General features: G+C 43.0%; 1 protein-coding gene across 5 annotated transcripts in view; it reads right to left on the reverse strand.

Annotated features, from left to right (window-relative positions):
• The window catches only part of VEPH1 (ventricular zone expressed PH domain containing 1), a 221601-nt gene extending 212004 nt beyond the window's left edge, over positions 1–9597 (reverse strand). For 3 of the 5 annotated variants that reach the window (XM_084768527.1, XM_084768524.1, XM_084768528.1), the window contains exon 1: positions 9264–9597. The gene's annotated coding sequence lies outside the window, so the exon portion shown is untranslated. Of the gene's footprint in view, positions 1–6587; positions 6758–9263 lie in introns of those variants that run through there. The other 2 variants (XM_084768525.1, XM_084768526.1) reach the window with 2 other exon arrangements.
• Positions 9598–13664: the final 4067 nt, after the last annotated feature.

Below are 13664 nucleotides of genomic sequence, written 5' to 3' on the forward strand. Positions count from 1 at the left end.
ACACACACACACACACACAGAAAGAGAGAGAGAGAGAGAGAGAGAGAGAGAGAGACAGACAGACAGACAGAGAGAGACAGAGAGAGGGAGAGAGAGAGAGAGAGAGAGAGAGAGAGAGAGAGAGAGAGAGAGAGAGATCAGGATACCTTTAAAAAAAAGTCCTGAATAACAAAAGATCTGTTAGCAGTATCACCATTCCCAATTTCAAGTTGTGCTACAAAACTATAATAATATAAATAGCACGGTGTTGGCACAAAAACTGACATGTTGATCACTGGAATAATTGAAGATCCATATATAAATCCATACACCTACAGGCACCCAATATTTGATAAAGAAGCCACAAACAAACACTGGAAGGAAAGATGGCATTTTCAATAAATGGTGCTGTTCAAACTGGATGTCTGGCAACATACAACCAGATACACAGAACCTGACAGAAGACAAAGTGGTGAATAGCTTTGAACTCATTGGCACAAGAGACAACTTCCTGAACAGAAGTTTCACTAGTATTAAAACTAAGAAAAATAATTAATAGATGGGACCTCATGAGATGGAGAAGCTTCTGCATGGCAAAGGAAACTATCATTCAGACAAAGGAACACCTTGAAGAATGGGAAAAGATTTTTATCATTGCCCATCTGATAGAGGGCTAATATCCTAAATATATATTTTAAAAACTTAAGAAAATACATAGCAAGAAAACAAATAATTCAGTTAAAAATGGTGTACAGATCCAGACAAAATTCTCAGTAGAGGAAACTCAACTGGCTGAGAAACACTTAAATAAAGTTCAAAGCCTTAGCCATCAGGGAAATGTAAATCAAAACTACTTTGAGATTCTACCTTACACCTGACAGAATGGGTAAAATCAACAAAACAAATGACAGCTCATGCTCTCAAGGATGAGTTGTTACTTGTATGGAGTAAGGGGAGTGAGGGAGACACTCATTCATTGCTGGTGGGAGTGTAATCTTGTACAACCACTCTGGAAATCAACATAGTGTTTTTTCAAGTAGATGGGAATTGATCTGAAGATCCAGCTATAATACTCTTGGGCACATACCCAAAGGATGCTTCATCTTACGACAGTTATCTGCTTAATCATGTTTATTGCTGCTCTATTCATAGTAGCCATAAATTGGAAACAACCAAGATCTCCCTCAGCAGAAAGATGGTAAATAAAATGTGGTATATTTACACAAGAGTATTATTCAGCTGTTAAATTTTCAGGCAAATGGATGGAACTAGGGAAAAAAACCATTCTGAGTGATGTATGCCAAAACTAGAAAGACAAATATGGTATATATTTGCTAATATGTGGATATAAATTGCAATCCTGCAGAGGTTGGGAATAGAGTAAGGGACAGAGGGTACAGGTAGAGCTTGTTAGGAACAGGAAATAGACTAGAAAATTATGGCCGGACGAGGAGCTGAAATGGGAGAGTCAAGTAGGGAGGAGTTTAGAAAAGAGATATTGGGAGGGAATACGGGGAGAAACAATTAAAATTAAGGCACACTTGAAGGGTAGCATGGAAACCTAATACAGTAGAAGACTTCTAAAATATATACATGTATGAAGGTAATCTAAGTGATGGTGCTAAGTAATGAGGGAGGCAGAGTCCTACCTGGCTGCCTCTTGTCACCAAGCAAGGCTTCCGTTGGTAAGATTAGGTTACGTCTAATCAAGGAGTTGTTTGCCAACGTGGACCCATGGGACTTCTCAAACAACCCAGGCTGTCCCCAAGACAACAGGTTGATTTCCAGAAACTGACAGCAAAGCCCCATTGCTTAAAACACCCACATAATTCATTGGGCACTGATAAGTCAAGATAGTACCTACATAGAGACTTTACCCATACATTTTAGCATCTTTGGTTACAGGAAGGTACTCTATCAAAAGAGATATACAATAGCAAGTCAGCCACAAACCCTGTGATCTACAGTGGTGTCCTCACAGCAAGATATGCTAGAGCAGTGGTTCTCAACTTATGGGTCATGACCCACAAGGGTCAAAGGTCCCTTTCACAGGGGTCGCCCAGGAAGATACAGATATTTGCATTATGATGCACAACAGTAGCAAAATTGCAGTTGTGAAGTAGCAACAAAAATAATTTTATGATTGTGGGTCACCACAACATGAAGAGCCATATTAAAAGGCTGTAGCATCAGGAAGGTTGAGACCCACTGTACCAGAGCAATGGTGGCACAATACTTGTAGGAGTAACCAAGCACTTTTTTGACTTAAGGCCCACCCCACTAGACTGTGGGAGTGAAGCCTCTATGTAGGCACAAGTGTGATTTCTCCATGTTCATTGAGTTGTGTGTCTTCAGCAATGGGGCCTTGCTGTCACATGTAAACACACACTGGACACTGCTTGGGTGACTGAGAACCTGAGCCTAGGAACATAGGGTAAAACCAAATAATAATACTGGTTTAAAAAAAAAAAAGAGCCAGGCATTGTGGCACATGTCCTTACTCCCAGCATTCAGGAAGCAGAGGCAGGCAGATCTTCCAGTTTGAAGCCAGTAAGGTATACAGAGCACATTCCAGGACAGCCCAAAGATACACAGAGAAACCCCACCTCTTTACTTATCATCAAAGATGCTTCCTCCTAAAGAGGTTGGGAACAAATGCAGAAAATACAGAGATCAGCAGCTGGAATTTACACACACATGTGCACACACACACACACACACACATACACACACACACACACCACACGGGAGGGGGAGGGAGGGAGGAAAGAGGGGAGGGGGGGAGAGAGACAGACATAGACACAGACACAGACAGACAGACAAAGAGACAGGGATACAGAGAGATACAGAGACAGAGAGAGACAGAAATTGAAAAACTCAGTCCTGAAAAATGTCTCTAACAAATCTCTCCTCTCCGGGTCCATGGAAGCAGGAAAACACAGAACCTACCTGGTTCTGCACCAGGTCCTCTGCCCTTATATTATGGCTGCCAATTTAGCGTCTTTCTGGATTCCTGAGAGTGCATGTGAGTGGATCTCTGACTCTTGTGCCTTCTCTTGGACTCTTTTCTTCCTGTTGTTTTCCTTGTCCAACTTTGATATGATAGTTTTTGTCTTATCTTATTAAATCTTACGTTGTAATATTTTACTATTACCCCTTAGAAGCCTATTCTTGTCTAATGAGACACAGAAAGGGAGTGGATCAGGATGGGGAGGGAGTTGGTAGGAGGAACTGGGAGGTGTAAAGGGAGGGGAAATCATAATTAGAAGATATGAGAAAATAATCTACTTTTAATAAAAGACAAAAAATTTTAAAAAGGGTCTAAGACCTGAATGTCTTCCTTCATGTGCCAAGTGTAGACAGAAATGTGATAAATGTTAATTCATTTGATTTTTTACAACAACCATAACAGAACATATCATCCCCGTTTGACAGATGAGGTTTGTGAGGAAATTAAATAACTTGCCATACCATGTAGACATGATTTGGAATCAGAGACTCAAATGCTAGGCTCCAAGTTAAAAACAAAACAAAACAAAACACTCTGTGTTCACCCTGTTAGGGAGAATTCTCCTCGAGCAGCGGTCTTCAACCTGTGGGTCACAACTTTTGTGTGTGTGTGTGTGTGTGAGACGGCGGGGGGGAGCTATCCTGCATATCAGATACTTTACACTACAATACATAACAGTGGCAAAATCACAGGTATGAAATAGAAATGGAAATCATTTAATAGTTGGGGTCACCACAACCTGAGGAACTGTATGAGAGGGTTGCAGCGTTAGGGAGGTTGAGGACACTAACATTCCAGAATGAAGCTGTGGGCAGAGTGAGGACGTTACCAACACGATGGTATCTTCTTCCCTGTATCCTTGCCCATTTATACCCCGAGGTTTAGAAGAGTCAGAGAGCAGGAGAATCAGAAGGAAGAGCAGCTCCGGAATTTAAAAGGAGGAGTGTGGGGAAGCTTTGAGGGGGGTATGGGGTGGGGAGGGGGGGGCAGACTGAGTGTATCCCAAAACAGTTTGCACTGTGGAAAATGAGAAAGGGTAAGTTGCAATATCTTTAAAAAAAAAAAAAGATGTTAGGTTAGCTCTCCACCTGAGTTTTTCTTTTAATGCATCCTTTGCCCAGTTGCAGACCTGTCAGGAGATAATCTCCATAAAATAATAGCCATAAACATAGAGAGGAGATAGAACTGAGTTTTGACCTGCTCACTGGACAACGTCTCCCAGTCACTGAGAGATTCAGTTGCTCCGGAAACATCAGAGATGGAATCTGAAAAGGAGCAGAAGTGCATGCTATGGAGAGGAGTGCCCGCCCATGGAGAGGGGTTGGTCCCAGAGCATCTTCATGTTCCACGTGATGCCTACTGTGGAGTGTCACAGGCATGCTTCCAACCTGGTCTCCTGTTCTTGAGTCTCTTCATGTGAAAACATGTTTTAGGGCATCATGATGTTAGTGTTGACTACCAACTTGACGGAACCTAAAATCTCCATGGAAACTAATCTCTGGGAAAAAAAAATTATCCAGATTAGGTCAATTGAGGGGAGATGACTCAAGGCCCTGTGCCTTGAGCTGGGGTTCCAGACTGAATAAAACGGAGCAAGCGAGATGAGCATAAACATCCAATGCTCTCTGCTTCCTGGCTTTGGATGCAATGTGACCAGCCGCCTCCTGCTCCTACTTCCATACTTTCTCAATCATGATTGCCTGTATTCCCTAGAACTGTGAGCCAAAAAGAGGCCTTTCTTCCTTAAGATGGTGACTGAACTAAACAGTCTGCAATGTGCAGATTAAAGAAAGACTGAGTGAGTACAAGAGAGTCAGAGGCAGGCCGCCATTAGCAGAAGAGGATACAAAAGGCCCCATAGATGTTGCATTTAAGCAACATCTTCTAGGATGCCAAGATATTTACAGATTTCACTCAGTGCCCATGCGCTAAACTCAGGGTAAAGAATGCTTTTTAGGGATGGGATCCCACACTTGGTTTATCCACTTGGCACTCATAGGACCATTAGTGCATATTTTTCCTCAGCTTATCTGCAAGAAGGACTATTCTACCAGGCTATCTTATTGATCAAAACTGATGATGGGTAAACGATCCCCTTGTTAAAGGAGATGATGATTGGGATGAAGAAACTAATACCCCACAGTGCAGGTGCTAGAAGATGCCTCGGCGTAACGTTTCATTATGACCTTCTGTCCTCTTGTCTCCTGATTCCCTTTCTTCTCCTCTCTGGGCAAAAGGCAAGCCACAGAAACTAGACTCTCTTTTTCTCTGAGGCAGGTCACAGAAACTAGAGCCCCTTTCCCCACAGCAAAGCCCAAAGCCAAAGGAAATCAACCTAACTTGCTCTTGCCTTTCTGTGTTGGAGCTGGCTATGAAATTCTCTCACAGCTTTTCTGGTAGGAAGACTTTCTCTCTGGAGAGGGGGCTGTGTCCCCAAACCAAGAGTAAGAAATGCTACAGGGAGCACTGAGGAAACATCTGAGGAGAGATGCCACCTTGCTGGATTTCCCCATTCAGTATATTAGCATTACACCAGCCCTTTCTGCCCAGTCAGATTTCGATGTGGCTGTTTATGCATCGATAACTCTAAGCTTAAAAAAAGGGGGTGGGGTGGGGGCGGTTCACTCTGAGTTTATGGGTCCTCAGTTTGATCACATAGACCTGTGATCAAATGCCTCCTCCCGTCTTTGCCTGTCTTTTGATCCTTCACGATAAGCAAGAAGTGAATACAGCCTCTGTCTTTTCCCATACACAACCAAGGGCTGGTGTTTGCCATAGTTCAGCATTATTCCCAGTGCTTCCCAAGTTATGAGAAACTTGATTATGAGGAAACAAGCAACGAAAAACTGAAAGAAGAGTTGTAGAGCTGGGGCAGAAAGTTGTAGGACACTAGCTACAAAGCCCTCCCAGGTCCTTGTGTCGTCGCAGACACTTTTCTGAATTAGGGTTGGCAAAGCAGTTATTTATTTTCTGGTCAATGTTTGGCTTAGATGTCTGGTTTCTCCTGTTTGTTTATTTTGCAACTGAAAGCAAAGACATGGCCAGGGCTAGGCAGATCTGCCTAATTTAAACTACTTAACTTTCCAGATACCGTAGTACTGGGGAACAGGTATGTGCACATATGTGCATGCTCGGCAGGCACGTATGTGCACACATAAAAACAGGGATGTACATATGTATGGATACTCAAAGCCTTTCTGCGCACCGAGCTCTTGGTTAGAGGCTTCTCAGTACACCTATTAACCTTGCAGGTGGATACAGAACAGGATTCATTCAGTACTTTAAATGCCGTGCTCTGAGGTCACACAAAACCAAGAGGAAAACTTTCATAAATTGTCTTTTTAGTCTGCGTTTTTCGTTTCCCCCATAATTTGTCCCCCTCGATGTGTAAGTGAACCTAGCTTGAGGCCTACTCTCTCTTCTTAGTTTTAAATTGTTTTCAAGGAGGCACCTCTTGACAAGTTAACTTTCCTAAAAACAAAACAAAACAACAAAACAAAAACAGGGGGAAAAAAAACCCAGGCATGTCAAGAGCTCTGATTCTGTGTGGAGCGGCCCATTGCAGAGAGTCGCAGCTGTCCCTACAAAGTCAGTTTACCTGCAAGCTACTCCTCCAAGAATCACTTGCTGTCACTGGCAGAAAGCTTCTAGCCCAGGCGGAAGGCCGCAGCGGGAGCCCCAGTACAGCTCAGTGACCCCCGCAGCTGTCCACCGACCAGTGCAGCGTGGAAGAATTCCAGGAATGCCGCAGGAGCCACTGGCTGCTCCCGGGGCGGGTCAGGTGACTGACTGCTTTGGCTCCCGGCAGAGCTACCTCCAAGCACAAAGGCAGCTCCAGTAAGTGAGAGCCGCTGGAGACCGGGAAGACAGAAAGCCCTGTGTTCGTGGAAATCTACACTTTCCCGTCCGAGATTGGGTGGGGGTGGGGTAAGCCACGCAGGAAGCCGGTCTGGGAGGTAGGCCAGGTTGGAGCAGGTGATGGGATGGCCGCTCCCCAGCGGGACCAGGAAACCCAGTGAGATATAGGAGTTGAAAACACAGAGCCTTGTGTGGGGTCACAGCCTGGAAGAAATGATCCTCTCGTCCTGCCTCTAGATTAATGTCAGTGCAAGGTTTAGGATACAGGGAGTTACTGGCCGACTAAACAATCGTAAAATTCTTCTGTTGCCACTTCCTAGTTGTAATTTTGCTACGGTTATGAATCGTAGTGTAAATACCATATCTGATATGTATCCCCTATGAAACGGACGTTACACCTGCAAAAGGTCGAGACCCACAGGTTGAGAACTGATGCTGTACATGGATCATATATTATGGCTTTTATGTTTAAGTATTGTTGCAGAGTCAGAAAAGTCTATCCTGTTCAATCTATTGACAGCCAAAAAGTGTCAGGCAACTCCTTATTTCTTGGAGAAGTAGCTTTACTGAGGTCCTTCTTAGCTCCACCTCCACCATGGCTTAATAATAACAGTGCTTTTGTTTACAGGCCAGAAACAGACTAGCGTGCAATGTATCTTAGACTTTGCATGGCTGGGTAATCCAAATAACCTGTCTTTTGCATATTAGTATAATATTTACCCTGCTGTTTACCAGGCTGAAGGGGATACCCTTCCAGAGAACCAGGACTTTTCAAGGTGACCTATACCGTTGTGCACTTATGAATACATTAATAATTTACTCTGTCATGGGTCTGTAGATTCGGTTGTATGAAAGTAACCATGGGACCGAGTCTCTCTAACATTGGGGCAGTGCCTGCAGAATATAGGAAGTTCTTTAGGGGAGACTTTGATAAACATAAGTAGTTCAGAAAGCCAATTTGTTCTGAGAAATTCAAGCCTCTACCCTACAACTCGGGTTAGAATAGGCCTGCCTGGTTTCCTGCTTCAGAAAATTCTAGAATAGCAAGTTTATATTTTGTGCAACGTGACTACATCGAAACATTTTCATTTAATTTACCTGAGTTAAAAATGCCTACTGAATAACATAGGTCCATTTGGATGCTAAGAAACTTTGAATAAATTTTCCAGATAGATTTTTTTTCCCTTGAAAGAAAGGATTAAAGATTCTTTTGAGGGAACATCTTTTTTCACACAGTGTGAAAAGACTACGGGCGTTCCCATGGGAATCACTGGACTATATTTCAGCCCTTCCCACAGATGGCTTTTGTTCTCCGGGCAGCTCTGGGTCCCTCTGCTGCAGCATGTTGCTACATTTCACTTGTACCCAAAGCTTCTAATGCTACATTATTCCAAGCACTTCTAAGGGACTTGTACCTCAGGGTTTTTGTCAGAATCCATACAGTTCAAATTTGTAGCATATGTATTATCAGAACATAGAAAATATAAGTTTTGCCATCTGTTAGTCGAAAGCTCAGAGCATGTTATTTTATACATGAATTGCTAGCTTTGAACACAAATGGAGAAGTGTTTTCCTTTATGGGCAATAAGAGGCAACCTACCAAGTCTAACAAACTTCCTAAAGCTGAGAATTTTGTGGTCTTTCAGAATGATTTCATAGTATGTCCAGTTTCATCTGGAACTTTTGACTTGGCAGGTCATATTTTCTCTAGAACGACGCATATCTTGGTTTTCAAAATCCAAATCCAAATTCTGTTAGGCTTATTTTTTTCCAGGAAAGGTGCCCAAAAATCTCAAACCACTCAGTGCTGAGTGTGTGATTGTTTCATTTAAATTTCCAATATTACTCTGCTGTACAAAGAAGCCAAGTAATTCCCTATCTTTACCATCTTTAAATTAAAAAAAAAATGGATGCCACTGAACCCAGTTGCTGATCATTATACCAATTTAAATGTGCATTTGAAAGACCAAAGAAATGATCAGATTAGATCATGATATGTAAGATGCGCACAGCAGCAATGATGAACAAGCCCCAATGAGTGCTCAAACTACCAACTGGAATGATGCTCTTTAGCTTCCTGAAAAAAACAGCAGCAGGGAAAGAACACCACAGTTCTGGAGTAAAACAATAATATAAGCACTAAGTGTCCAGCACAGCTATCTGGTCCTAGGAGCGTAGAGACAGGTTTTAATCACTCACAGAGAAGTGGATAATTCTTGCCCTAAATATGTCCACATACATGGTCACACACAGCTCCTAAGTACACTCCATCTGCATAATCAGCCAGCCCTTGGAAGTTTCTCTGCTCTACTTTCCCGAGTCTCTCTCCGTCCTTGCCTCCCCGCAGTTTCTGCCCTTTGCTTCAGTTAGCTTTTGTTTCTGCTGAACAAAAGGACAGGAAAGAAGACAGCCATACCTCCTAGCACGGGACACTGGCAGGTGCAGGCAACAGAAGGCAAAGGCTTGATCCTTGGAACACTTGAGCTGGGACCCAGGACCGTGCTCAGAGGCAGCCCTGCAGCGCCTGCCTGTCCCGTGTCGGTGGCTGCTGGCACATCCCCGTGTGCTTGTCAAGCCAACACTGCACCGGAGTCCCTCCTGTGGACTCACCGTGTGGTATCAGGCGAACGAGTAAACTTTCCTCCCCTTTCCAAACTTCTGGTTTAGATCTAACAATTGGAGCAAAAGCTTCTCGTGCTTCTTTGGTAGATTTACAGCAGTTTCTCTGAGCCGATCCGTAGTAGGAAAGAATTGGATTGGCTACCAACCAGTAATTTAGGTCCTGTTAATGAATAACTTGCTTTAAAGAATCAAGGAAGTTTTAGGTTTAATATCAGCCGTGAAGCGTTTACACAGGCATGAGGGAAAGAGGTAGGAAGAGATGGGGGTCATGGAATCGGATAGTATTTAAACCAAATATGATAGGAAAAAAAAAAAAAACCACATAGCAAGCAAAATGTGCCTGAAGGAGCAGCCGTCCAACTACACTACCAGTATTGCTAAATGAAAGGCCGAGTGACTGACTGGAGCACCCCTGGTAGCCCTAGGGATTTTTCTAAGCCAGCAGGGTTTCTTCTTGTGCCTACTGACATTGCTAACTCATTTTCTTTACCTTCCAAATATGGAACTGTCTTTCAGGCTTAATGCATAGGGGATTCCTTACAAGATGCCCCAATGTCTCCACAGATCTGTCTTTTAAGGACAATCCATTGCAAAACCTCTAATGCATAAATTAATTGGTGGTGCCCAGTGGACTTATATGTCTGGAGGCTCTTCTCTCCCCTAACAGGGTTTTTCCTTTATTGATCTGAGGGTTTTTTTTTCTTTTTTCTTTTTCTTTTTCTTTTTCTTTCTTTTTTTTTTTTTTTTTTTTTTTTTTTTTTTTTTTTTTTTTTTTTTGCCTACATAGAATATTTCTGAGTCTTTCTAGAGTTTTCAGTCAAATTGGGTGAATGGATTGGGGAAGAGCAGAGGGGGAAAAGTGAGGTGTAAGGTACACAGCCAAAAATATTGTATGTCTTTGTCATAGCCAATTATCCTGCTGCGTGTACAAAATCACACTCAGTGTGGATCACATTTTCCTGTTTGCCACTCAGCATCTTAGTATCCTAGTCAAATATGCACTCCATCTTCCCTTGGGATGCCATATTCTTTGGGTAGAAATGGGCCCACGCACAAGATGGGCCCAAATTGATCTTAACCAACCGGAGAACTGCACTGTCCTGATAATAGTGACTAACTTAGGGAAGACATACCAGTCCTTCTGAGTCAATCAGAAAACAAAGGCAAATGTTTACTCTCATTGGGAATTACCTTTGTAGATGATTTCGTTGACAAGAAGAGACCAAGTCACAGTGCTCTTGCCATACAGCCACTGAGAAATCCAGTGACTTCATTTGAGGCCTTTAAGCTAGCTTCCTCTAAAGATATGTCTTCCATGTCTGCCAACACAGTGGTTCATAATGGGACTGACTTGGGCTTGGCTTTTCTGCTGCTTCTAGTGTGTGTGTGGGGGGGGGTGGATAATCTGCCTGACAGAGTTAGCCAGCCTAGGTTTGCAGGTAGACTGTTGCATGGGCATTGCCTTGAGCATTAGTGAGCCCATAGATTCACCAGGACACATTTGTGACAAATGTGACCCTAATATTTGTTTTTTTGCTTTTGTTTTTTGCTTTTTCCAGACAAGGTTTCACTGTGTAGCCTTGGCTGTCCAGGACTCACTTTGTAGACCAGGCTGGCCTTGACCTCAAAGCGATCTGCCTGCTGAATGCTGGGATTAAAGGTGTGCTCCACCACTCCTGGCTAGCTTTATATCAGGGTTTTTTTTAAAATGAGTTTTTCTCAACTTTTTCACTTCTCTAATACTTCCACTGAACCTCCCAGACTTGGATGACAGTGTCTGGCATGGACTTAAACAGATCTGATCGTGAGAGCCTTCCATGTACACATTTTTTTTTAAACCAATCATTTGTCTTTTACAGAGTTTGCTATGTCTCTGTTCTTTCCTCAACTCTGGTACAACTTGAAACAAACAAATACACAAACAAACAAATAAACAAACAGAAACATTATCAAATCATTAAGCCAGAAGATGTTTCTTTTACAAACAGTAGGTAAAAGCCAAGGTAACTTTATATGGGCGAAGTACAGGTAAGCACACAGAATTCCAGAGTGAATAAAGTTTACTCTTTGGGTGCTACAGAGACAATGTCTCATTGTGAAGTCCAAGCAGGCCTAAAACTCTCTACATAACTTAGCTTGGCCTCAAACTCATGGAGATCCTCTTGCCTCTGCATGACAAGTACTAAAATTACAGGCATATGACACCATGCCTGGACTGAATAAAACTGTTTTTTTGTTTGGTTTTATATTTTGTCAAGTGCAATATTTCTTGGTTCAAAGCTCAGGTGGAGTTTATTGTAGCCACAGAAATGAAAAAAAAAATATTTGGAGACTTCTTTTTAGCTCAGCAAAATTGCATGGGGATCAAACTGTGGCAGTTAAACTTTTTAAGAACTTCAGAATAAGGCTGTGTGGCTAAGGTTTATATAGTTTGTTTTTGCTACAATAAAGACTATTTTCATAAGCATATGATGGTGGAAGCAATATTATTTACCATCCAATTGGAGAAGACTGGTTATTCATGCCAAGCAGTTTTCCTCTGTATGAAAAGCCTGTTCTACTTAACTAGGAAATTAAACAGGAAAGCAGAGGGCCGCCCTGTACTCCCCTCTGTCCTTGCCCCGCTGGTATCAACGGAGCTCATAAGGTCTCTCTATTGTAGATGCTTACCATTTCTTATGATCTGGGGTTGGTAGCTCCTACTGCGATCCTCAGTGATGCCCTGGCTAGTCTGTCTGTCTGTATGCTCTCGTGTAACTTTCCCTCCTTGAACATGGCAGGGGTTGTGACTTGCTTCTAACACACGGAGGAGCTTTACCAGGATGCTAGAATGTTAGTCTCATGACTCTCTTGTTATCTAAGCCGCCATCATGCTGCCAGACCCAGTCTAAATGTTCTCTTTCTGGTTCAGCGAAGTAACTGTCCATGTGGAAAAGCCCATAGGACAGGGAACTAGGAGTGTCCTCTAGGAGCTGAGGGTGGCTTCATCAAAAGCTAACAAGAAAGAAGGAAGGAGCACGCTACCAAGATGAGACCTGATAGCCTATGACCATATAGTGGGGGAGGAGGTCCCCCTCGGTCATAGGCCTAGGAGAAGGGAATAGGGTGAAAGTGGGAGGGAGGGAGGAACGGGAGGATACAAGTGATGGGATAATAATTGAGTTGTAATCTGAATAAATTAATTAAAAAAAAAAAAGAAATTGGGGCTCTCATTCCTATGGACACATGGAAATAAATTCTTCCCAAGCTGAAAGGAACTTGAGAAGAATTTTCCAGTGATGTTTCTAGGTGTGAGCTTGGCCGACACACTTGATTCTTCTCCTGTAAGATCCTTAGCAGCCACATGCCACCACGGATATCTATCAGCGCAGGCCAATGCAAAATAGCAAGTTTACTCAAAGCACTTTGCTTTGTGTTATTTTGAATTAAGAAATTGTGAATATGTATATGTGTCTGTCTGCATGTGTGCACATGCCTGAAGAGGCCATACGAGGGTTCGGCTTCCTAGGGGCTCAAATTATATATAGATCCTTGTAAGCTGCCCATTGTGGGCACTGGGAACCAAACTTGGGTCCTCTGCAAAAGCACCAAGTGCTCTTTTCTTAATGGCTCAGCCATTTCTCCCTCCCTACACTTTTTTGTTTTTAATTTGTAACTCAATTCCATGACTTTCAAGCATGAATTTTAAATGAAAAGTTGTGTTGTAATGCCAAAAGGTTGACATGCCTGGGTGCTTCCGAACGATCCTATGAAATTATAAGTCATAACTGACTTCACCTGCAATGGGATGCTTTTCCATCTTGAAAAGAAAGTGGACAATGCCTCCAGCCTCCAGACGCAAATGTCCACATGCCCAAGGTCCCTTTGGTGATCTGCAAACCCATATCTACTGCGGCTTCCCCTCTCTCTGTGTCTCTGATCACTTTTGCTTTGGGTAGTTCCGCTCTGGCTATACTGAGGTTGTATACATGGCTGTTCCTGTAGGAGGCCTCTGTACTTCCTGCTACCTCTGTCTCAGAAGGCTCCCCTAGAGGCCCACAGACGCACAGTCCTGCTTAAGATTTGGATCTGGAATGTTGTCACAACCCCATGTTTTGATGGCTTGGTCCTCAGCTTGTGGCACTGTTTTGAAGGTCATGGGCTTGTGGGAGGTAGCGAATGGGACACTCATGGGGGTCTTTGAAGGTTATGCCTG

Source organism: Acomys minous, assembly GCF_964271855.1.
Source record: "Acomys minous genome assembly, chromosome: 19".
Lineage (NCBI taxonomy): Eukaryota > Metazoa > Chordata > Mammalia > Rodentia > Muridae > Acomys > Acomys minous.